The sequence below is a fragment of the Triturus cristatus genome, chromosome 12, assembly GCF_964204655.1.
Source record: "Triturus cristatus chromosome 12, aTriCri1.1, whole genome shotgun sequence".
Classification (NCBI taxonomy): domain Eukaryota; kingdom Metazoa; phylum Chordata; class Amphibia; order Caudata; family Salamandridae; genus Triturus; species Triturus cristatus.
The window spans coordinates 708463755-708489166 of record NC_140595.1 but is presented as its reverse complement, the minus strand read 5'-3'; the positions used below and the strand labels follow the sequence as shown (position 1 = coordinate 708489166).

The 25412-nt window shown below is 46.5% G+C and overlaps 1 pseudogene across 1 annotated transcript in view; it reads right to left on the bottom strand.

Annotated features, from left to right (window-relative positions):
* Positions 1-25130, bottom strand: part of LOC146780367 (polyunsaturated fatty acid lipoxygenase ALOX15B-like) — a 101295-nt pseudogene extending 76165 nt beyond the window's left edge. Inside the window, exon 1 of the transcript XR_014972386.1 lies at positions 24922-25130. The product of XR_014972386.1 is annotated as a polyunsaturated fatty acid lipoxygenase ALOX15B-like (transcript). The remainder of the gene's footprint in view (positions 1-24921) is intronic.
* Positions 25131-25412: the final 282 nt, after the last annotated feature.

Here is a 25412-nt window from a genome sequence, read left to right as displayed (position 1 = left end):
GTATTTACATGTGGTGCCAAGAAGCCTAAACGAGAGGGTACTGATCATTAATCCTCCAGGTGCATCTTCAAAAGCTTGACTCATGAGACGGACCTCCAATTTGGTCTTATATCTCAATTATCAGGATTTACATGAGCAGTAGCTAATTTTTGAGTTTAAAAAAAGAGTGAACCAAAGAACACTACCCTGCTCTTCAAATAAACAGTAAAGAAAATGGATTTGCTTCAGCTGGAATCTTAGAGAGGACTCAGGTTGCATGCAGAAGTACTGCAAGCAAACTTCAGAATAAACTTGGAGTGATTGTTAGAACTGGGGTCACCAATTCCGACGTGGTAGCTTGGCACGAGGTAGGAAGGCACCCGAAGGCAATGTGTAAAGCAGTTGTGCAGCACTCACCCACACGGATTTAGTAATGCACACACAATGAAGGACACCACACCAGGTTGTTTGTTAAAACAAGATATTTTATCTAAGGCAAGACATGGCGTATAAATTCATTTCAGGAATAACAGAGGTAATTTCAAGATAGCAGTCAATTCATTCAAGTAGCTAAAACAGATATTCGCAGGGCAACAATTAGTTCATTCAGATAAATGAAGCAGTGCATTGCAGGGCAACAATTAATTCATTCACATCAATGGGTCAGCGAATCTCCAAACGACAGTCAATTCATTTCTGCGCAAAACAGTCGTAACTTACTCTAAAACTTCAGGCCCATAACAAGGTTCTCGGTAACTAGGGCATCATAGGCACAACATTTCAATGTTCACATTATTCAGGGCATCACTGGGTTGGTAGGGATATTTCAGGCAACATTTCCTGTGTAGGAGCACTCTGCAAAGGGCAGAGAAGAAGGCCTAATCCAGGGGGCCAGTCCTCCTCATTTATCACAGTCTCAGGCCCGGCCCAACCGCTCCACAATGAAGATTGATGGGCCTGCAGGGCCCGGTTGCAGCCCCCTGAGGGGAGGGGCAGTCACGGGGCTGCCACTCTGATCTCACGAGGCTCCTCGACAGCCCCGCTTCCCCCTATGATTTCTGCCCTGCCCCAGGGGGAGTTACCTGTATGCTTTGGGCCTCCGTAGGCCTGTGTGGCTCTGTCCCACTGGGGGGGAGGGGGAAAAGGGAAGGAGGGGTCCAGTTGTCTTTGGAGCCCCCATGTCGATGCTCTGTGGGCTCCGGGCCTCTCCTCGGCCCAGAATCCAATGGGGTTGCCACGTTGTGGAGGCCGGGCAGCAGGAGCCAATAGGATGGCAGCTCCCAGAGGGAGTGGCCACCAGAACCAATGGGGCCGCGGCTGCCATGTGGTGCAGCAGACGTCACGCTCTGGGCCTAACGCGGCCTTCCGCGGCAGCCGTCCCAGGCTTCAGGGGCCGCAGCGGCGGTTCTCAGGCGATGCAGTGCCTGCTCAGCAGGCGCCAGGGCCGCGGCGGTAAATCTAGTCAGGTGAGCGCTCCCAGCGCACAGCACCAATATGCAGGTACCGGGATGTGGCGGTGATGGCAGATGCAGCGCTTCTTCAGCGGAGCAGGGGCCCGCGACAGTGACTTGGGCAGTTAGCGCTTCCACTAGCACAGCGCTAGATCATATGTACCCGGGCGGCGGCGGTGAATGGGGCTTGCAGCGCTCAGCGTCCACAGAGCTGGAAGGTCTTCACACGCAAGGGCACAGCAGCAGTTCGGGGATATTAGGATTACATAGCGCTAAGAGGTGGCACAGCGCTTGGGAGTCTAAACAGGCAGGGGCACAGCAGTTCCAATCCAATCGCACTAGGGGGGGGGGGGGGGGACGCAGTTCAGCGCTAAGGGGCACAGCGCTTCACCGGCAGTTCCTGATCAGCAGCATCTACAGCAGGCAGTCCCCTCCTTACTTACAGCGCCTGGATGGCACAGCGCCTCTTTGGGTGGGGGGGGGGGGGGGGAGAAGGGGGAGTGGACATCTGGTCTCCGTTGCAGGTTCCTGGGGGGGAGAATAGGGGTTGAGTTGGCAGGCATAGAAGGGCAGGATGGTTCCCTGCAGCACACTGGAGTTGGTCCCCAGGGCTCCCACTTACTGGGCAAGATCAGTAGGCAGGGAGAGTCCCTCATCTAACTTGGGTACAGCAGGGTCTAGACTCAGTCAGTCCTAGTAGTGTAGGTTTCTCCCCTAGGCCCAACCGCCTACACTCCAGCAGAGGTTCCCCCAGGTCCAGTGGTGCCCCAACTAACTAGATCAGTTTCCGTCCTTTCTTCTTATACCCCTTGGTCAGGTGACCATCCTGGCGGCAAAGCATAATCCATCCCAGGGCTGAAAGGTTCCAGGAGCTTCACATATCTCTCTATGGGACAAAAAGGCGGGATGGTAAAGATACAGTATCAAGATGCCCCAGCCTGCTCCTAACCACTAGTGCATGTATGCAATAGCCACTCCCCAGTAGCAGGGGCTTGTGGCAGCCATGTTATTAGGAGAGAGCACCTGTACCTCAGTAATGTTTGACAGTGGTAAGGCGCCCAGAGACCTAGGGCTAACAAAAAGATGGCAGCAAAAATGAGGCAACAAGGGCAAAAAAACAGGGTAAGACCACCCTAGGCCTGACAGGTCTAACAGTGATGAAACCAATAACTGTTGAAAGAGATCAGTGGAGGTGTAGAACGGAGACACACAGCGGTGGAAAAAGAACGCTTTGTGGTGAAGAACTGATGGGAAAAAAATTGAATGTAGAAACAATGAAGGAAAGGCAAAGTGTGGAAATAAGTAACTTAAGAGAAAAGGAAACAAGGTTCAGGGCCTGGCGAGCAGAGACTGTAGGCAATGAAAGAAAAAGAAATTTTGATTTTGGGCAGAGGCGATCACCAATTGTTCACAGATAAAAGGTAAAACCGTAGCAGTAAGAGCGAGAAAACTGTTTGTCCAGCAAGACCTGGAGGAGAGAGGACGCGGCAGGGAGAGCAGCGAAATTAGAGAACCAAGTGAGGAGAGAAGGAGGCCAGGAAGAGAGCAAGACCAGGACAGGACAAATAAATCAGGGCTGTAGGAATAATATCCTCTGGGAGAATCCCAGAAAATGAGAGTGAGGGGGGCGGGGAAGGGGGTGAGTGATAGAAAGCAGGGCAAGCGAGAAGTAACCATCAAAACTAACCACAGGCGCCACAAGCGATGGGTGCAGTGCGCTACGCAAAACACCAGCAGTGACACAAAACTACAGTGGTAGTGTGCGCTCTGCCCCGATGCTCCAATTTTGATCTCCGGTATGTAGCGCCATGAATTAACATGTGATGCTGCATAAACAATAGTATGTACATAACGTACACAACACAGGCACCTTACTACTTCCACCCTCTTCTGCACACAGTGGCAGCTCATCTGCCGAGCGTCTGCCCACTGCTTTGAGTAGTGGAAAGGAAATATAAAAACTACTCATTTTAGGTTTCCTTCCTTTGCAGGTGGGGCCGATCTGCTCATGGAGTGGAGAGGTTTGCCCACTACCAAGTGCACAATGACTGTTTGGTCAGCGCTCTCGGGCCGCCCAAACCAGTCAAACAAGCCCATGACCCCCCCCCCCCGATTTCCTGGTTGAGCGTCGAACCAGGGAGCTCAAAACCAATCACAATGCTGCATTGGTCAGGGGAGCCATGCTTCCTGTCCCACGAGGAGAGCAGGAGCAAAGTCGCAGCAGCAGGACCAGAGGCAAGGTAAATGTAATTTAAAATGGTTTTTCTTTGTGCTCCCTCGCGCCCCTGCCCCCCCTACTCAAACCCCCGTGCCTGCCCGCGAGTCATGCGGCCGCCACGGTCTGCACCTGCAGCCAATTCTCCCAAATTTTACTTCCACTTACAGCTCCTGGTATAAAACTCAAGGCAAAAACTATCTAAAAGGAGCATTTTACTCTGGCCTTGGGACCCCACCATTGTGATAGAGATGCAGTCATGACCTGGATGACCTTGCCGGTCTCCACCTGTATTTTGTAATCAGCCATGTCTGAGAGAAGCTCTGTGGTACTGGGAACCACTGGCTTAGTTGCTTCCTTTTAAAGGAAGACAGCAGCGTCTTTACCAACACCCAACACTTTTACACCAGAGGCTTGCCTAGATCCTTGTGCATACATCCAAAAGCTGGGACTACTAAGAAGACCTTGTTCAGGGCAAGTTCATTAAACTAAGCCCAGGCATTTTGCGAATGATGTTTTGTACCCTGCTTTATGCCTTAAATCCAATGGGCATCGACCGGTTCTATGCCATTACAACGCTGACAAATAGCATGCACGCCTTAAAAATGCATGGAGAGTTTTTAAAGTTAAGCATTATTTAAGGAAAGTGTTATAAACTAAAAAATATATACACAATATTTTTGGCAAGAGATCTTCCCCACCCACCTTTTTAAGTTACCCTCCCCACCCCAATTATACCCTTACCCACCCTTTAACCATAAAAACACCCTTACCACCTTATACTCCAATGCCGAATTTGTAAAGCGTACTCGCTGCAATAGTTACCACGCATATGGGGTGACTTAGACATACACATAAACATGGTTGCTTGACAAATATGCAAGTGGACTGAATTTATGTTTGTAACACTAGTGAATACTTTAAGCTTACGAGATACATTTAAGAATATCAAGCCCTGATAAACCACGGGGCAAGTCGCCCGATCAACTAAGCACAGGTTGGCAATGGGCAGTGGCAGTAAAGCCCAGACACGTGACTACTGAACTGTGGAATTAGGAAATAATTTTAATTGAACTCTACATAATGGAGTCTGCTTAAGGACTTTGTTAGGTTGTATGCCTTTGGGTATATTAAGGGTGTGGGGTGAACCCCTTTACTTGGAGCAGCGCACTGCAAAATTGTAGAAATGCTGAAATTGTGTGAAATACATAAGTGAGCACCAGAGTTTTCCTATTACCCTTGGTTTGATACCACCCTATACATTTACCCTACACAAAAAATTTAAATAAACACACACCTTAGTACCCTTTATCTGCTACCCAACCCTACACCTAAAACTCCTACCCTAAACTTAAAAGCTTGTGTGGAAACCTACACACCCACCCCACATATTAACTGGAAAAAACAGGGACGTTTTAGTTACGCTTCGATTTCACTTGTACTAAACTATAGAAATTCTGCTGTTATAGTCACCTGAGCTAACTAACTTACGCCCCCGCAATGCACTATTTATGCCTCAGATACTATATCACTCAACTTGGTCACTGACATCACTCACTACATCCACAGAACCAATTTTAAACCTATAACATTTCCCCAACCTTGGTTTTTCCAATGAATTTAATTATTTTCCCCCCCACTTATAACATCCCTGTAACCTTTGTGTTTTTCCAGTGAATTTATACAGTTTAGATTCTATTTCTTAACTATAACATCCCTATAACCTTTATTTTTTAGGTGAATTTCTAAGGTTGTTAAATTTTATTTCCCAACTGCAACCTGTGAGGGAGTAGGAGTGTCTGAGTAGGTGTGCAAGTGCATGTTTAAATGGGTCTGCGAGTGGGTGTGCGAGTGGCTGTTTGGGTCTGATTGGTTGAATCAGTGCCTGGTCTGATCAGTTGCTGCCATCGGTCGGTAGGTGGGGGTGTGCATGAGTGGCTGTAAGGGTCCAAGTGCATGCATTTGAGTGGTGGAATTGATTTTTGGCATTTGTATACTTGAAGCATTTAAAAAGGGAGAACCATGTACTCTGAGTGGTTTGTTTATTGGCATAGCATTGTAAGAGCAGTCATCCAAGTTCAGATTGCACTCCAATAGATGACCAATGCATTCACATCTATTAAGGAATTCAGATCACTTTTTAAAGTAGAATATTCAAGGCAATTTCTTTGCTGTGCATCCGCCACATCTAAGATGTCATTTTCATTTTACTAAAGTGGAGCTTCACCTGTAGTGCCTGCTATCTTTATACTTGCAAGTGCTTCCTGTTGAGGTTTAATTGATCTGAAATGAACATCAGGGCCATAATGGGACCTCATTTCTTTCAAGAATAGTCTATAGTTCTGCCTAAAAGATCTATTCATCTGCGGTACTTTCTACTGGCAAATTAGTAACTGCTTTCCCACTGTGTAAATGCCTAGTGTATATTGTACACTACAGTTGCAAATAGACCACCTATTCCAAATTTCTCCAAGTCTCTCCTTGCCATGTCACAGCGAGTTAACTATTTCTTTTCCAAAAGGTTTTATTTATTGCAAATATGATGTGAATTATCACAGTATGTCACGTGTTGGCAACTGGAGGCGGTGACCAGCAGGAGCTGCCACAAAAGCCAGGAGGTACAGAAGCCAGAGGATCATCAGGAAGACTCTGGTGATGAAGGATCAGCACCTAAAATGCAAAATATTGCCTGGAATTTCTTGCCAAATGAATCTGGGGAATCCAAAGATAGCAAAAGTCATTAAAATGCAGCTTGTGCAATAAGATCCTTTTAAGGAGCCCTACCAAAAGGTATTCTTGTGATACAACAAGCAAGTGATACCACCTTAAAAATGTACCACAAGACAAGCCTGAAGAGGGCACAAAATGAGAGAGCTGGAGGAGGGGGGGGGGGGGGGGGGGGGGGGGACGACATCCTCCCTCCAGGGCTGCACCACCTGCTCCTGGAGAGACCACCAGGAGTGGAGAGAAGACGCACCACGATCTCTCCAGAGTTAAGGCGTATTGGGACCTATTGCCTTGCCTGCAACACCACCCTGACAACCGGTGAGCAGCATGTCAACTTCATTTTGGGAAGCAGCAAGGCAACAGACGTATATATATATATATATATATATATATATATATATATATATATTTTTTTTTTACTCCATCCCCCCCTTGCCATTTGGTTTGAGGAAAAAATACAAATTTAGGGGAAAAAATTTAGAGAAAACAAAAGTTACGGCTAAAAAAAAAAAAACGTTAGTTAGAACAGCCTGTCATGGTTTAAAAAAAAAAAAAAAAAAAGTGTACATATAAAGAGGATTGTGTAATTGGCTGCATCGGTGACTGATTGGATGTTTCTATATAGGCGAGCAAGTGGCTATGGAGGAGTGCATGGATTAATGTGCGACTGTATCAGCAAGTGGAAGAGTGGTTTTTATGAGTGACCGAGTAGGTGTACGATGTGCTGTATGGGTATGATAGGGAGTGTTAAGTAGTGAGAGTGGGCATTTATTGAGTGTGAAGCTGGATGAGAGGATGCAGTGAGTGAATGCAGGACTGCCTCAATTAATGAGTGACTGAGGGGCTGCATGTGTAAGTTAGGGGCTGTAGGGGTCAGCGAGCCGGTGTGAGACTGAGTTTGTGCATGGGTGCGCAAGTAGCTGCATAGGTGAGTATGATGCATGAGGGGCTTTATCAGTGAGGGTGAGTGCATAAGTGGGTCAGTGGCTTGGTGGGGGAGTGCATGAGTGGTGTATGGATGAGCAAGTACGTGTGAATGGACGTTTGTGAGTTAGTGGGTGTGAGTAACTCTATGGGCATGTGAGTAGCTGCGACAGAAAGCGCATGAACGGTGTATGGGTAAGTAGGTGTGAGTAGCTGTATGGGTAAGTAGGTGTGAGTAGCTTTATGGGCAAGTCATTTGCTGTATGGGTGAGTGTGTGACTATCAGTGAGTGACAGGGTGCATGCGTGAATGGGTGTATCAGTGACTGTATGGGCAAGAGAAAGGGTACAGGAGTGACTGTATGGATGAATAAGAGTTTGAGTGAGGACATGTACTGGTGTGGGAGCAGGTCTGTGAATGGCTGTATCGATGTTTATCTGGGTGTCTCACTAGCTGCATCACTTAGTGTGTACCGTGACTACGGAAGTTTCTTGAACACAGAAAGAATTAGGAGATTACGTAACTCCAATAGATGTTGGCATTTATCGGTTGAAAAAGAAACCAGAAGTATTACATTTTACAGAATTACAATACATTTTTTATTTCTGTAATGAAAATGTTGATATTATATATCAAAAATAGTAGACAATTTGAATGATTTAATAGGATCACATTAAACCATTTTAATTTCCATTTTCTACCGTTCTCAGCTTTCATACTTCACCAAGGGTTCAAGGTTCAAAGACACTATTCGGGTAACGTTGTATCCATAAAAGTACAACACAGATTAAAAATGTACAAATAAGAGTCATAATAAAATCCATTAGCAACATACAATCTCAGATACGTGCAAAAATACATGAATAAATAATGTAAAAACGCAATGATTGGACATCTGACTTGCTCGAACATCAATTCTCAAAAAGTGCCTGTGCTAAAAACCAGCTCTTCTTCATCCAGGGAAACTCCAGTAAGCGTTTTCCAGACTAATGAGCGCAAACTTTTTAAAATACGGGGTTTAAAGACACTTAATATTCTTTAAATAGTATTTACAGACAGAGTAAAATAGATTGCCCACTATGACCATCATACGAGCAAGGTAAGTGATCAAGGCCAGAGTGATGACCAAGGGGATAACAAAACTTCACCATAAACCGTGGTCTGTATGAAGCATCCTCGAACATCAGGGAAGAAAAATAAAATCTATTGTAAAAACACACAAACATTATTTCACTGCGTAATTTTTTTATTTTTTTTTTAAATTACACTGGACATTGCACTCAATACAGTTCAATAATCAGTTTAATCTGGATTTACAATACTAATCTAAACCAACCAACGTAAGAAGTAGTCGAAATTATTATATCTGATACAAAATTAACAATTACATTTCAACCGCTCTTTAGTTTGGGAGGTCCTCTTGAAAACATAACTCCCGGTAGGCCAAATAATGTGTAAATTGATGATCCATGTAGGCAAATACCCAAACACTTTTCCCATAGGAAGTATGTAGAAGTTTGAAGAAACAAAAAGGGTTACTTTGTTTCAAAGGCAGTTTCTGCTTTCAATTTTTTTCTGCTGTAACTGGATTGTGTCCATAAAGTTCCAGACTTTGTTTAGAGATGTTAAATTTACTCCTTTCTGGAAGATGAAAGGATTCTTGAATTCGGAAAAACTTTAAAGACATTATCTCTAATAAGCCGAATAAGGTCTAAAAGACAAATGAATCACGTAGAAGAAAAACCTTGCACCACTTTATCCCCAATTCCTCGTGTACTCTGGTTGAAGAAAGAAAAGATACGAGTTTGTAATGACCGCAACCCTGCATTGAAATCAAAACTTCCTTTCAATCTGTCCATCCAGATTTGCCCTTTAAATAGAGTGTGGTGTCCAGAGGTTGTATTAACTCCTTCATGAAAGACGAGAGGCAAATTAGTAAATGTGAAATTGATACTTGTGCTGCCTAGAAGTGGGAAATTTGAGTTTCCAGTTTGTAACCATCTGCATCATTATTATAAGTTATTTCAGTTATTCCTAGAAAACATGTAGATAAAACCTCTGATTGCCAGTTTGGACTGGTCATATTTTACTTAACCTTTTTCTCCAATTTTCCCAAAAGACACCCAATTTTAGAAACTGGTAATGTGAAGTAGAAAAATTGTTCAAATAGATTTCAGTGCTAGATGTGGAAGAGCAATCTTCACAGTCATGGTTCCATTTGTAACTCAGTCTAAATAAATCAATATTTACTCATTGTTCTAAAACTCGAAAGGTAACTAAATACAATTGTCTCTTGGTGAGTGTATAGAGTAAATTTTAGTGATCAGGCACATATCTGAAAGATCTTGGATACCTAAAGCAGAATGCATTACAGTTCCGACAGTCTGTAAACCTTGTAGCAAATGACAGTGCAGAACACATTCTCACCTGATTTTGGTTCAATTCCGTTGACCATATGTGGTAAATGGAATAGTACATTTGGAACATTCGCATAGTAGTGGACACCTGAACTGTTTACCAACTAGTAACCTACAATCTCACTGACGTTTTCCAGGTCTCTTCATAACACACATTCTGGATTGTCTCTTTACTTGGATACATTATCTGCTCCTCATAAAGAGGGTACCGGCCTAACTGAGGAGCGTATAAACTTCTTAACCAATTGTACCCTCTTACACAGCTTGCATCAGCACTGAATGTCCGATCAAGGCCAATCTAAAACAAACCAGCCAATATTCTAATTCACAACAATGCTACATAGGACATTCCTTCTTTAAATAAATAAAGTAGTTCCATTATTAACTAAAACTGCATATCCACTCAAACCTTGCGATTTATAGATTGTTACAGTACATGCTGGAGATTGAACTGTTGGCACGGCACATACAAGTGTTTCACTAGCAAAAAACCCACAACACATTGGCCAATCTGTTTGACAAGGCTAATCAGATTTTACAGGCAAATATTCAATCTCGTCTATTTGGGAAATCAATTGTGTCAATACCTTCACCCGTTGCACCATTGACTAACTATTCCTTAACATTTAAATTGCAATACAAAATTACCCGACAGTTTTTTGCTCACGCGTGAACGCTTTTCTAATCCTGGAATTGGATACAGACCTCTCCAAAGAATTTAGTTTTGCTTAGTTTCTGCAAGTAGTATTGTGACGGATGTTCCATTTTATCAACAGCTATAGTTTCCAATAGATTATCTTTCTCCAGTTATAGTAATTGTTCATTAAAGTGGGAGCTTTCTGGCATTAAACAAATTGTAGATTTCGGTTTTTCAATGAAGTTGTAAATTAGTTCTGCTGCTGCAATGTGGGATAGAAATAGTATTTTGATAAGGTGCCTTCCAAAGCAGGATTCTCCTCTTTCGTCAGAACTCCTACTCTAATGACCTTCAGGGTATCTCCATTTTCCACGTTGTGAGAAAGTGCCTCTTTTCACATGGCTAGCCATGTCCACTTCCTGCCCGGTTTTGACGTGGTTTCGATTGTAGAGTACAGGGTCCCGGCCAAACTGGTCCCCTGCGCCAGCGGTTCTTCACTAAAACAACCACAAGTGGTACTTCTACCCCCTGTAAGAAGCTAGTTAATGTAATACTAGGTGCCTGGGAGCTGAAGAGTGACCACTGGGACCTCCTCACTAGGACCATGCCACTGCCCTTGCAGCTGGCATGCCCCTGTGAGGTGAAGAAAAAGTCGAAATGGCCCTCTGACTGCCATGCCAGCCAGCACTGCTTGTAGGTATAGGAAAGACATCCGTTTAGCAGGACTCACAGCCCTAAGGCAGGGTGCACTAAATCCCAGATGAGGGCATATCTGTACGAGTAGATATACCCCTACAATATCCAAGTCAATTCTTAAAAATTGACAGTGCCAGGAAAGCCATGAAGAGTACATGGGCTGGAAGCTCCAATTACCCAGCACCATGAGGTCTTCACTGAAGCCAGGAGTGTTTGGTAACCAACAGCTCCTTGTAATAAAATCCACACTGATGACAGTGTGAGATTTAATAAAACCTGTACAAAGAGGGCCCTTCAGAGGTGCCCCCAAAAACCCTACCAACCCTAGTGTGTTCCGACTAGCTTTAGGCCACCTGCCACACACAGATGGGTTTCTGGACCCCTGGGCAGAGAGCCTCTACTCTCTGGGGCCAAACATCTTGCACATTGTGGGCAGAGGCGTCACACCTCTTTCCCCAGGAAGGGCTAGTGCTCTAAGGGGAGGCTTCACAGGCCTGCCGCCTTTGTAATGCGACCCCCCAGCCTTGGCAGTTAACAGCAGATGTCAGCCCCTGGTTCACACCCCTACTTTAAGCAGTAAGACTGGTGGGAAAACTTAGAACAGGAGGTGTGCCCACCTCTGCCAACTCCACCTCTAAGTGGAAGATAGGTGAAGCACATCTTTCAGTCCGCACCATCTTGGGGAGATCCCTCCAATCAGATATAGGTCTATGTCCCCTTCCAAAGGAGCATGGAATAATTGTGGGTGTAGTCACGCCAGGTCAGGTGCCCATTGGCCCTACCCGCTACTCCTCTAAAACACCCTTAAATCTAGTATTTAGGTGTCTCCCCAGACCTGGAAATTAGATCTGCGATGACCCAAGAAGAAATACAACATCCCTGGAGAGAAGACAGAAGATAACGACTGCTTTTTATAAGCCTTACCAACCGGTCTCCAGCTTTGATGACACTATGGCATGTCTTGCAGCCGGTGGCTTCTGAAAACCCTGGGAGGATTGCAGCCTTCAAAAAAAACAAAAAACCCTATCTTTCTTGGACAGCAGAACTCTGCAAAGAACCGAGCTCCAGGGACTCCGGATCCACATCTCCTGCCCACTCTGCAACTGATGCCCACAGCCCAAGTCTGAGTGGGTCACCTGTTCAATGAAGTCTCCCCAGCAATCCAGACCTCAATTGAAGCATTGGCTGACCCCTCCTGGCCTCCACGACAGTGCCTACAGTACGAATCCAGAGGTTCCTCCTGACCAGCTCTGGTAGGAAGACTCAGAAGTCAAAAGGCACCCCTGCACCTGAAGCAGAGATCTTAACTGTCAATGGAAGAACAGACTCAGAGAGTTTCTAATCCAGTGGTCTATCAGAGTCTGATCTGCCTAAACCATCTACATCAGGTCTGGTTTAGTACATTTACCTTTTCATTATAAACCATCATTACATATTTAAATAAAAAACCATCATAAACAGTTCCATTATTATAATAGATAACATTACTATGATCATGTATGTGTCTGGGTCCTTTATTTGTCACTGTATGCATATGTCTCTCACGGATTATACTACTGTATCCTTAAAAGAGTTGCTCTGTATTGAGCAATGTTTGATGGGACTACTTCTCTGGATGAGAGGCTAGGGTGTGTCAGCACTTGGCTAGCTATGTGAATGAGTGTACAAGTGCAGCTGTGCTACGAGATGGTAATGTGAGTGTGCCATATAAAGACCCTGTGTTTTAGTAACCCTATGGCTTCATAATGGTGTATGTGAGGCTGAATGATACACCTCATTCAAAGCAATAATTAATGGCAACCTTTTTTACTTTGCCCTCCTAGTGCAGAAGGTAGCAGATAAAAACATTTCATATTTTAGTTTTGTAATACCACCTCTGAATGGTTAGTATGTGTCAAATCTTTCACTCTTGCAAAGAAGCCCAATTTGGTAGGGTATATGTGCATTCGTGAGAAATTCACAAATAAATGGGTTGGACTTTAAAACTACTGTACATTAGTAGCAAGCCCCCATTAAGAAGTTAGACTGACTCTTGCAATAATGGTTTAAAAGCCCCTAATTTTCTAAAATATCCAACTCTTTAACACTCTTCCCTCAATACACTTAGAATCTCAATAGCACCTGTAGGTCACAGCATATTCTAGAATGACCATATAGTTACAAAATGAGCTGCAGCAAGTGTGGTTTACTGTAAAGAATTAAAGCATATACAACTCTGTATTACATTTTTTCCAGAGGCCATCATACATCTAGTTACTGATCCCTTCAAGACACTACCTAAATTTTATTCACCTGCACGTCCAATCAACTATGAGAAAAAAAAAAAAAACACGCACACACACGCCACACAGTAGCACGCCTCCATTGTAACTTTCTTTCACTTTCCAAACAGTCATTCAGCTCCAGCCTTCTCATGTCCGCTACTGCACTTTAAAATGGTTAGAGTGTGGATTGTGGGCCACAACTATGTGTTTTGGGGCTAGAGTCTGCTAGAAAAAGCGGTATTGACAGGGGTTTCGCTAATATGGACCATACTTGGATTGGCCAGATCGGGTTGAAAAGTCATCAATTGCTGCCTTTGTTGAAAGCACTGCAGATTACAAACCCCAGAACTCATGATTGTGCACAGTGGTGTCAGTGATCTAAGTTTAGAGATTGGGGTGGTAATCTGAATGAAGGATACCCTTGAACAATTAAGGACACTTTACTCTCACAGTCTTATTGTACTTCAACATATACCAAAAGCAGAAATGGAAGTGGTCCAATAACAGCCGTGGGGGGGGGGGGGGGGGGGGGGGAACCCACACACACCACAGTTTCTGCATACCTCAGAGACCATAACATGGGCTCCATCTACAACAATCTGCCTTTTGACATGCATTGAATCTTTAGTAGTGATGGAATTCACTTCACAAACTAAGGCAACATCAGGTTTCGCAGCAAAGTCAAACTCCGCATCCTGTCTGGTTTATCTGTCAAATCCTTATAATGAACACAAAAGTGCTCCGAGCCACCCGATTGCCCAAAATGTTTATTTGCTTTATAAATATCTTATTTTTTCCAAAAAGTCTAAGTGGTGCAACTGGGCGTGAATCAGAGTAGGCCTATGAGCGTGATGTTACTGACCATGTCATGAGTGGTGTAAAATCTGAGTTCATAAGGGAGCATTGGAGGGGCGCAGGTTATGTTTTGCTCAGGTAACTGCCAAATTTCACTGGTTTCGTACAAGTGAAACACAAGCCCTACTAGAGCATCCCTGTAACGTCTGGTTTTTGTTCAGTGAATTGCCATGGTTTTTTTAAAATTCTATTTCCCCAACTAGAATATCCCTGTAACCTTTTGTTATTCCAGTGAATTTCTAAAGTTCATCTAGAAAGGTTTCCAAAGCTATAACCTGAACTGTATAACAATGGATATGCAAGTACCTGTGTGAGTCTGTTAGTGGGTGTTGGATTGTGCGAGTGGATTTCTTAGTGGAAGGGTGAATGTGGCAGTGGGTATCTGAGGAAGTCTAGGAGAGCACGAGTGGGTCTCCGAGTGGTGAGTTTATGAGTGTACAAGTGGATGTCTCAGAGGTGTTGTACATTTCCATACTCAATATATTTAAAAGAACAAAGCCATGGTCTTTATTAATCCCCCCCCCCCCCAGGGATGTCCGTTTAGAATAAATTTGCCACACACCGTGAAGTTCAGATTGGACTTGAATATTTTCCTCATGTATGGAGTTCTGTTGAGAATTTGAGATCTGTATAATATGCATTTTTAGAGAGAACGTTTTTGGCATCTATTTCTTAAATAAGACTCGCCCGTTTTAGGCTGATGCAGAAGCATGCAGCAGGCATGCTGCTAGTGCACTAAAGGCAAGCCCATCTGCGCACAAACGTCTCCAGGAACTCTGCATCTTGGAATAGAAATACAATTACTACAGATAAAATAGGTTACTCTTCAGTGGATTTGAACCTTTTTTATTGCATTTTACTCAGAACAGTGACTTAGCAATTCATAGCAAAGCAGCGAAGGCATGGAGTTACAATGCATTTTTTTTACATAGATTAGTCAAAATCATTGTACATATTGGCAGCCAAGTGGAACATCAAACTCACGAGGGTAAATGAAGCAATACCATGAGTCTTAATGCAGTTCAACCGCAATGGAAGACAAGTAGGAAAAAGGGCAAAGAGAAAGGAGAAGGAATAATATCCTCTAATCTAAAGATAAGTTTCTTTTGTTTTTAACAAAAGGAGCAGCTGTCTGCTGACACTAGGGTCATAGGACAACAAACATTCATATACTTGTTATTTGATATCCCTGACGATTCCAAGAATAAAAAAGGTATAACCGGGAACCATCTGAGCATTTTTATCTTTAGGAACCCCTGGCTACATCAACCAGGAGCTCTCTGAAACACGGTTGAGCCCACCCTGACATTTAGGAGTCAGGGTGACCCGATGATAAAGCAGGACACCACTAGGGTGTGCGAGGCTACTTAAAACAAAAGGAATTCTTTCCAGTCCCACAACCCAGTAGGTAATAATTAGGATGCTTCAGTAATCGCCTTCCCATACCCAACCAGGTTTTATTTACTGTTATCTCAAACTGTGGGGTATTTCTTGAGATTCAGAATTTACTACAGGAGGACGTACTCCCACCAGAGATCTCCTCTCTGCCCTTGTGACACGCAAGAAGTATTCTTCTTAGAGTGTCTTAGGTTTTTTCCTAATAAGAATTGTACCTTATGTCCTCAATGTGGGGTGTTGCACCATGCACCGGCAATTCCGAGGAGCGATATGTGGTCCTGAATCGGGTTTAGTTACGTTTTGTCTGAACAGATGAGGAGCTGAGAGTCCCAAGTCAAGTTGTGTTGGTTCCAATGAGGAGCTGCAAGGTCATGCATAGGGTTGTTCAGTTCAGATGGGCAGGCGCTACTTAGAGAAGGTCAAAACTCACAGGAAGCAGAATCCAGGTGCAGGGCTCAAGATGGTGGAGTCTTTTCTGTCCCTGGTGCACTAATCAGGAAGACAGCCAACTAGCTCTTGGAATCACTGATGGTAGTGCAGTTCTTCCTCAGGCAGCAGAGAGGTCTGTCTTGTAGCAGAGCAGGAGGCAGTCCCTGTAGCAGAGCAATCCTGAGTTAAGTGTGGCTCGGAGAGTCCAGGATTTATGCCAGGTGACCACTTTGAAGTAGGAGAAGCTTCTGGAGTTTCCTCATACAGAGGTCTGTGGAATTTCCTGTATCCCTGCACTAGTCCCAATCAGTCTGGGGGCACAACAGGCTAGTATGAAGAAGTATGTGTGAGCTGGGCCAGATCCTTGGAAGTGCAAGTGTGTTAGATGAGAGCTCTGCCCTAATCGAGGAAGAGATGACCCATCCTGCCAACACCCAAACAGTCTACTTTGATGCTTTCAGGGAGAAATGCAGAAAAGAGAGTACACTTAGCCTGTGACCCAGGAACAGTCACCAAATAGTTTTGACAAGAAAATGGCAGCTTTCTAAATGTGGCATTTTTAGAATTGTGACTTAAAACACGACTTTACAATGCCTCAGACATTAAATGTAACTTTCCCAACTGTTCCCAATCAAAAGCCAACACTTAAATGTAATAAGGTAACACTGTTATCCTGTGGGATAAGTAGGCCTCACAGTGGTGAGAAACAAATTTGAGAGAAGACATGTAAAACTTAAAAAGTGCATGTCCAACTTTTTAAATGACAATGGACCCTCCCCTATGGGCGGTTTTGGGCCTTCCATGTGTAATAAAAAGGGAATTTTAGACTTGGGGGGAGGGGGGGGGGGGAAGGGAGGACTATTGCCAAAGTCGAAGTTGGCAGTTTACAACTGGCAGCAATAGCTAGCCTTAGACATGGTTTAAAGTGTTACTTAAGTGGGTGTCACAACAAGTGCTGTAGACACTAGTAAAAATGTTGTTTACAGGCCATGTGTTTATGGTATACCACTTTACTACGGGTGTGCAAGTAAATTAAATATGCTAACCAGGTGTAAGCCAATTTTTACTACATTTGAAAGAGGGAGCACAAGCACTGGTTAGCATTGGTAAAGTGCACAGAGAAGGACCAAAAAGAAATACAAGAGGGGTGAAGGCAAACAGTTGAGGAGGGATGACACTGCAGAAAGGGCCAAGTCCAACAGTTGCAAACTTTATTAAGCGAAGTTTGACAGGCAGGCGAGGACAAGAGGATTGCAGAGCTTGCACCATCAACTTTTCCACATTGACAGACCAGTGTATCTTCTACAGCACCCCAGCACTACCCCAGTGCAACCCTCAGGCATACACCGCAGAGGTGAAGCACGTGTCCGCTGCTTCGCAGTCCTCATGGAAGAGGATAGGACGTTTTGTCAATACCAGATGAAGACCTTACTGATGACCTATGCACTGAATGAACACTAAATCTGCACAGTAATCTTTAATTCTGCTAAATATTTACTGAAATATCTTTAAACCATTGAGAAGCACAACAGGTTTACTGAACTACACAGTGGATGATTACTGCCCTTGGAGGGGTTTATAACAATTTGCATTAGGCAAGTAATTTATTAATTAACCATCTAGCATTTCCTGTGCATTTAAATCTATGTTGCACTAGTTTAAGGGTAACCCTTCCTTGATATTCTAACTATTGCTCTCCTGTACAATTTCACTTGGGATACATTGGAGAAGGATGTCCATAGCGTTCTATGAGCTGCGACTTCCTTCGAAAGGAGACTGATTAGGTTTCTGCTCTACAGAGTCATTCGATTGGACAATCAAGTGCCCAGCTTAGCTACAAGAGTGCCTACTCGCAGTCCAGCAATCGATGGAACAATTTCTTAAAGTTTAACAGCTGAGCAGAGGGAACCTCCAGTGGAGCTGCCTCTATCCAGCGTCAATGTGTAAGCCGCCACCACATGCTATTAAGGTGTAGACAAGGGGTCAGTTCATTGACGAGAACCTCGCCTCATTTCCAGGTTAATTCGGTTGTCAATGCTCGTTTGAGCCTTCTGAAAGACCTAAAGAAGAGTTTTGTTCTCTAGAGGAGGCCAGCCAGCCAGCCATAGTATCTCCTATTTATATCAAGACAAGACGATTTAATACTCTATATCTCAGTCTACGATTACCTCTGTTCCCAGGGTGCACCAGCCCCAGGAGTTGCAGTAGACTTGTAGTCTGCAATATTAAGAAACAGGACCACATCTCTACCCAGAGGAGGTTGCAGTGTTATTTTGTGCAGCACAGGATCAACCTCGAGGTCTTGCAACTAACTCACAAAAACGATTCCAGGGCTCCAGTTTGCATCTGCAGCACTACTGTCCTCAAACAACCCTGAGACCAGAAGGTCGACTGTTAGACATACCATTTATTTTTTGTTTTAACTTAGTCAGGAGGGCGGGAAAGGGTGCCTGGTTAGCCAAAGCGGACATTGAATCTGATTTTTGCTTACTGCCACTTCACCCAAGCAGCCAACACCTACTCGGTTTCAAACTGCAAGGCAGGTACTTTTACGACAGATGCATGCCCATAAGTTGTTCGGTGTCCTGCGTGTACTTCGAGGCTTTCAGGAGCTTCCTGCAGTGGGCTCTCAAAACTAGCTATGGGGTCGTAGGGGAGACACTACCTGGACGCCTTCTATTCATCAGGGGTGAGGGCACACAGGACTGCAGGAAGGCCCTCTGGGGCTTTGAAATGTTGCCTGGTCACCTGGGGGGTCCCCCTCACGCCAAGGAAGACGGAAGGTCGGGCGCAGGCGTTACCATTTCTGGGGAACGAACTTGACACCATAGCAGGGGAATCCAGGCTCCCAGCAGACAAGGTCCATGACCTCGCAATTCAGATACAGTCAGCCTTAGGTCAGGACAAGGTCACCCTGGGTTTTCTACAGAGCCTCCTAGGTAAACTAAACTTTGCAGCCAGAGTAATACCAGCAGGGAGGGTGTTTGCACATAGGATAGCCAGGGCAGCGGCTAAGGTCAACAGGAAGCATCACCTCGTCAGGTTAAGCAAGGGGATGAAGGAAGACCTGAGCATGTGGGCCAGCTTCTTGGAGAGCTTTAATGGCTCAGTCTTATGGAGGGCGCCTTCGGCAGGGACCATGGAACTGGCTTTATTCACTGATGCGTCTGGCAGGGAGGGCTTCGGGGTGATCCTAGTGCGTGCAGAGATGGCCAAATGTGTGGCACAAGAAGAAGGTCACAGCCAACATCACAGTTTTGGAATTATTCCCGATTGGGATAGCTTTTCACCTATGGCCCGCAGTACTGGCAGCAAGAAGGGTCCCGTTCTGGTCCGACAACCTAGCGGTAATGCTGGACTGGGTGCACATGGCCACTCCTTCTGCTTTTGAGACAGCCCTCTTTTCGGCTACCTTTAGCCTGGCCTTCTTCGGGGCACTCAGAATTGGGGAGCTGGTAGCCAGGTCTAAGCAGGACACATTCGGGGTGGCTTTGAACAAACGGGATGCGGTCATGTCTAGAGAGGCCCTCACCATAAGTTGACGAAGGTCCAAAACTGACCAAGTGAGGGAAGGGAGGGTGATCTCGCTTAAACTAGAGTTTGCCAAATACTGCCCAGTGCGCCTAGTCTCTTAAGTGGTTATGCACCCAGCGATGAAGGCTACCTGTTCATGCATGCAGACAGTGCACCCCTGACTAAGTTTCAGGTGCAGCGGATTATGGAAGTTTGCTTGGAGTGGTCAGGCAACAAGGTTCAGGGCAAACGCGCCATTCTTTCAGAATAGAGGCAGCGGCCACAGCCTTCAGGGCAGGCTTGCCAGCTGAGCGCATCAAACAAGTGGGGCGGTGGGAATCTCATTGCTACAAAAGATACATACGGTCTCGAAGGCAGACTCTTTAGGCCAGGGGAGCGTGTGAAGGGGTGGGTTGCGTGAACAGTACTAGGGTGACGCAAAGGCAAATGTTGCGGCCCCAGATGCCGGTGGCTTGCAGTGGGGTGTAATGAAGTACAATTCTGCGTTAGATTTGTATGGTGTTCAATTTTCACTAAAATAAGTTTGCAAACCTCCACCTCTTTATTTGCCAGGAAAGAAGGTCTGGGTGATGGGATACACGAGTGTGAGAAGTTGGCCTGGTATATGATGCTCACTAGTTAAAGTGATCACCTTGTACCATGCCAAGCAACCCTTATGGTGTGGTTGTAAGTCAACCTTTTCGGACTAGCTGCCCTAGTGGTAGCGTAGGCTAAGCAGTCTTTGAGGCTAAACTCGTGAAGCGTGTTAAGCAAGCTGTTTTACCAATAGTAACCCCCTTTTATACCAATGAAAGGACACCACACAGATATATATTCAAAATATATATGTATTTATTTCTCAAAGTAACCCCTAGTCTCTTTATGAGCACAGGAGCACAAATCGTCAAACAAGATTATCACAGAATACACAGAAGTTGCACGTTATATGGATAGGCCCTGGTGGCCACTCAAACCATATACTAAAATAGTGGTATAAGTACCACGAACAGAAAAGGGAAAAGGCCTAGGGCCTCTAGAATCGCTGGGCCTACAAGGAGCTAACGTCAGTTAGTGACCAGGAGGTCCACGGGTGGCGTGTGCAGAGCAAATAGTCACACGCGTGCTCCCATAGGTTTCAATGGGTGCGTAAAAAGTACAAAGTTACTGCAAAAGGAATCTTCCGGATGACCTAGGAACTTAAGATTTGGAACACAGGCACTAGAGATGTATTACTACACATGGGCACCGGAGTACCAGCTTTACCTCACCCACAGGAAGCGGGTGCATAGGCCTCAAAGTGCGTCGGGTTTCTTCTATCTGTTCCGTTGAGCCTGGGACAAAGATGCTGCAGGCGGTCGGTCGGGAAGAGATGCAGTGGATCCAAGAGTGGATCGGAGATGTTGAAGACCTGTAAGCAGAGGGGACAGTGTTCACAGTCACTAGCCAGTGACCAGCGTGGCACCAGGTGGGTACCAGGCGATGTCGGGTGCAAACAGGTGATGAGGGGTAGCTTGTCTCCGCAGCCACGTGGTCCCTGGAGGTCGACGACGTCCAGGAGTCGGCTCACGAGCTGTCCCACGCAGGCTCTCGCTGTCGGCGACTTGATCGAAGCAAACAAGCCTTGGCAAAAGCAATTGTAGGAGGATTCGGAAATCAGCTGTTGGTTCTGACCAGCAAGGTCAGAGGGATTGCTCCTTTGGAGGGGAGCAAGGGCCAGTCTGGAGCAACCAGACCAGCGGTGTTTGTCGTAGATTTCGTCGCCAAGATGGCCACTAGCCAGCGGGCCAGCAACCGGTTAGGCGCGTCGAGTGGCAAAATGCAGAAGGGCCCCACGCAGATCGTGGAGATGCTGGAGGGCTCACCTTTGGTGCAGATGCTGCTCGAGGGTTGGGCTTCTCAGGACCCAAAGCACAACTTGGAGGGAGCCTCGGTTGTTGCACTGGTCAGCTTGTCGTAGTCGTTTCAAGATGGCTGGCTCCACGTGTCTCGGTGCCTCCACGGGTCTCCTCTTTTCAGGGACTGTGGATCGGGCGGTGAGAGGTCTGGAGGTCCAGGTCTTGTCAGTCTCTGGGCTCGGGCGGGAGGCGGCGGCAAAGCAGACGGTGATTCGCTGGATGGTGCTTGCGTTAGCAAGGTGGTCACTCCCTGACCACAGGGGAGATTTTCTTCAGTCTTCTGTGCAGCAGAATGTCGAAGTTCCCGTCTTCTTCTTAGTTTCAAGTTGATTCCAGGATGTCTCAAGTCTTAGGACACAGCTCCTACCTTTATTCGGATTCTAGGGGCCGGACTACCTGCTAGGTCCCTCCCTATGGGTGGGACCAGGAAGGGGGGTGGTTACACCCCCAATCCTCTGTCCAGCTCGCCCCAGGCCCGGGACTGGTGTGCCCCAGGACCGGTTTGAACTGGCATATGCCCCGAGGCTCCTTGTGAGCCACAGGCATGTCTGGTTTCTTTCAAGCCCTACCTGACCAATACACAAAATCCTGTCTGGGGTGGTGCATGCACCTCCCCTGGCAGGAAACCCTTTGTCCACACCTCCCAAGCTGGAAGGACTCCCAGCAGCAGGAGGGCAGACTTGTGTCTGTGGTGGCAGCATCCATTTTGTGGAGCTGAGGCTATGTCTGATTTTACCCGGGTTTCAGGCACTGTACATGTCGTGTCCCTCTAGAAGGGTGGAATGCTAACCCCGTCGCCAGAATTGGCGAGGGGTTAGTATTCCAATTCGTATGACACCTTACTCGACATGTTTTGATAAAGCCAAACCAAAGATAGCATTTAACCGCGAGGTTCATAATGCACTTAAGAGTATATGGTATGACGATATCTGGAAACAGTAGAAGGAAGTTGTTCCGACCACTGCAGACAGGCTCAGCTCATGCCAGAGCACCATCTCACATGGAACCAAGCACTCTGCCTTCAGGATTGTTAAGGCCTGCCATAGGAGTGACTTATAGGTTACCAGGTGTCCCATTTAAGTTTAGGTATAGGTATACTACACCTAAGTAAGAGGTGATTACACCAACTTACCCCAGCTGAGTGATCAGCCAGTTGTGTCAGATTGTTAGGCCAAGCCGGGGGTGGCATAATACATGCTTCAGCCCCTGGCAGGCCTTGGATACACCAATGCCCTGGGTACCTAGTGTACACTGGTACAGGGGCTGACAGGGTGATCCAACCAATTGGGTATGTACCTAGGGTACATGGAGTCCATTTTACAGAGAGAGCAGATAGCCTGAGAGCCTGAATGGCAGGATCTCAGGCCAACTAAGTCGAAAAACCAGCTAGACACTAGGCAAAAATTTGGGGGTAACCATAGTCAGATATCCACCTTCCTACAACGAGTCCTGAGGGTGTCACGGTGGGCAGAAAGCAGGAAACTGAGACACTGCTTCACAGCCACAGAGATTATTTGGCTGGGGACACCAGACATGTGATGGAATCTCATGAGGGAAGGGGGGGGGGGCGGGAGGGGAAAATCTGCCTGATGTGTTGGTGATTCACCTGGGAGAGAAGGATCTGGTTTCCCTGGGTAGAAGGGACTTGCTCCAGGATATGAGAGCCACTATGCGTGAGTTGAGCAACAAACTAGGGACTTGTGAATTATTGTGGTCAGAAATAACCTCCCGGCAGGTGTGGCCGGAGAAGTGTTCAGGGGAAGCCATGGAGACCTCCCGCAGGAGGGTGAACAGCTCCATGCGCAAGTTCACCGACCAAAGGGGTTTTGGTTTTATCCGGCATGGGTTGCTACACGCTAAGTCCCCAGGGTGTAACGATACAGATGGGATACACCTGTCCAAAGTGGGAATGGACATTCTTGCTTGATCTGGGAGAGGCCTTGCAATCAGCAGGGTGTAGGTAACTAGGTCCATTGTGGTGGGGGCCCTGGGGTGACGGTGGCCACACCCAGTGCTGTGGCGGAGTTACATGGCGATCCAGAGACTGTAAGGTACAGAACGGTACCCTCTGCAGGAGCAAAGTAAGGGTGCTAAAGCCTAATAGCCCCAGGGAGGTCCTCGCGTTGGACCCTGGAGGAGCAACGGCGCCCCGTTAATCCTACCAGCGGTTGTGGAACTGAGAAACCGGGGGTTGCCTGAAACGCACCACCCCCCCTTAGCAGGGGGGCGTGAGTAAGAAGGTGGACTGATGGTCCTCCGGAGGAAGGGGCTATCACCTCACCCAAATTTGACACACACCGGTTGGCTAAGGCCACGGTGTAATGGCGTCGAGGGGCTGCCTGCCCTAGGATCGCCCGTAAGATAACCCACCAGGTTGGCATATTTGTTATGCAAATAAACCTACAGCAATTTTCTCCACTAAGAATGTGTCTTGTCTGATTATTTATCCATAGTATTGCTGTGGGGGGTATGGGGAGTGTTGCCGATATTGGCAGTATATGCAGGATCTTTGCAGAGCTCCGTAGGAGACGTTCACCACCCATGTTTATCTGTGCACAGGAGGAACTTGGGCCACTAGGGGGAAGAGAGGAAAAGGCAGAACTGGTGGTGGGCGTGACAGGCAGGGATTGACTCATGCCACCATTGGCAGGTGGTGGGCATCACTCACTTCAAGCACTCGGGCATATTTATATCATTAGAAATTTATTCAAAGCAGTAGAGATACAGACAACACGTGTAAAGTAGGGATAGAAAGGGGGGGGGGGGGGGGAGGAACGTGACAGGAACTGCTGAGACAAGCAAGTCACAAGGAGTGAACAAACGGTTCATGGAAGAGCCAGCGACCTACAGTCGTGTATTGGCACCAGCTGCAAACACAAAACAAGTATTGGCATGGCCAATAGGTCTGGCATTTGGGACCTTATAAGTGTTTAGCCATGCAACAGTTGCATAACTAAATACTTATAAGGTCCCAAAAGGGAGACCTATTGGCTATGCAAAGCAGCCGTGTGGCCGCGAAAGTGAAAGTAATCGCGGTAAGCCGCGGCGCGCGCGCGCATGCCCTGTAGCTCTAGGCTGGCCTGGTAGCACTTTTTGGAGCCCTCTCAATAAGTCTCGCCAGACCAGCGCATGCGCTGGGTCAGGCGAGACCTAAAGAGCTCCTTAGCCCTAGCCCCTGTAGAAATCCATAACTGTGGCGCAGAAGGGCCTCTCAAAGACCCTGGTGCTACTGAACCCGTTCCACCATGTATAGAGAGTCCCTGAGAACGGTAAAACTGTTGAGTGAGCAAAGAAGAGAGGCGAGGCTGCTAATGTGAGAGAGGCAGATGGACATATAGAATTCTGAACACAAAAGCATCATATCTAAGAGCCAACGCCCCGCAGTTCTCGCGCCACCGGTTTTGGTGAACAACTACATTTCGTCCCGCTCTGCACGGGCGGCTGCAATGAAATACAGTCGCTTTATATGGCCAACATACCTTCCAGCTTCACACACAAGTAACTCCACCCCCGCTACTCACCGCTTCTGGAAGAAAGTCCTTGCCGTAGTTGTCCAGCGCGCTCTTGGCCCCCACCTCCTGCAGGCCCACCAGGGTGATGGAGATGCTATCAAAGGTCCCGGATTGGAGGAAAGGGCCCGTCTCCACCTTCACCTTGTAAAGAGCCATGTCTGTGCGCGCGCCTTCAACACCCCGTCCTGCCTCAGAGAATACCCGACTCTGACCTTCCCTCCAGCCCAGCCGTAGTGAGTGAGTCCAGCACCCTGCCTTTTCTTCTCGCGGGGGGCGGGACCTTCATCATCCCCAGGCCTCGTCCATCAGTTCTAATGAGCGCAACAGGTGCTGCGGCACCTGAGCCGGAGACTTCAATCCCAACAATCGCTCTTAGCCGCCAACCGAAGGGAGTTCCTGGCTACGTTGTGGCCGATGGATAACTTGCTATGCCACTAGCCCTTGTTGGTCGCCCCTTTATTTCTAGAGTTCTTCCATTCTTTCCAAAAGTATGTTGAGGT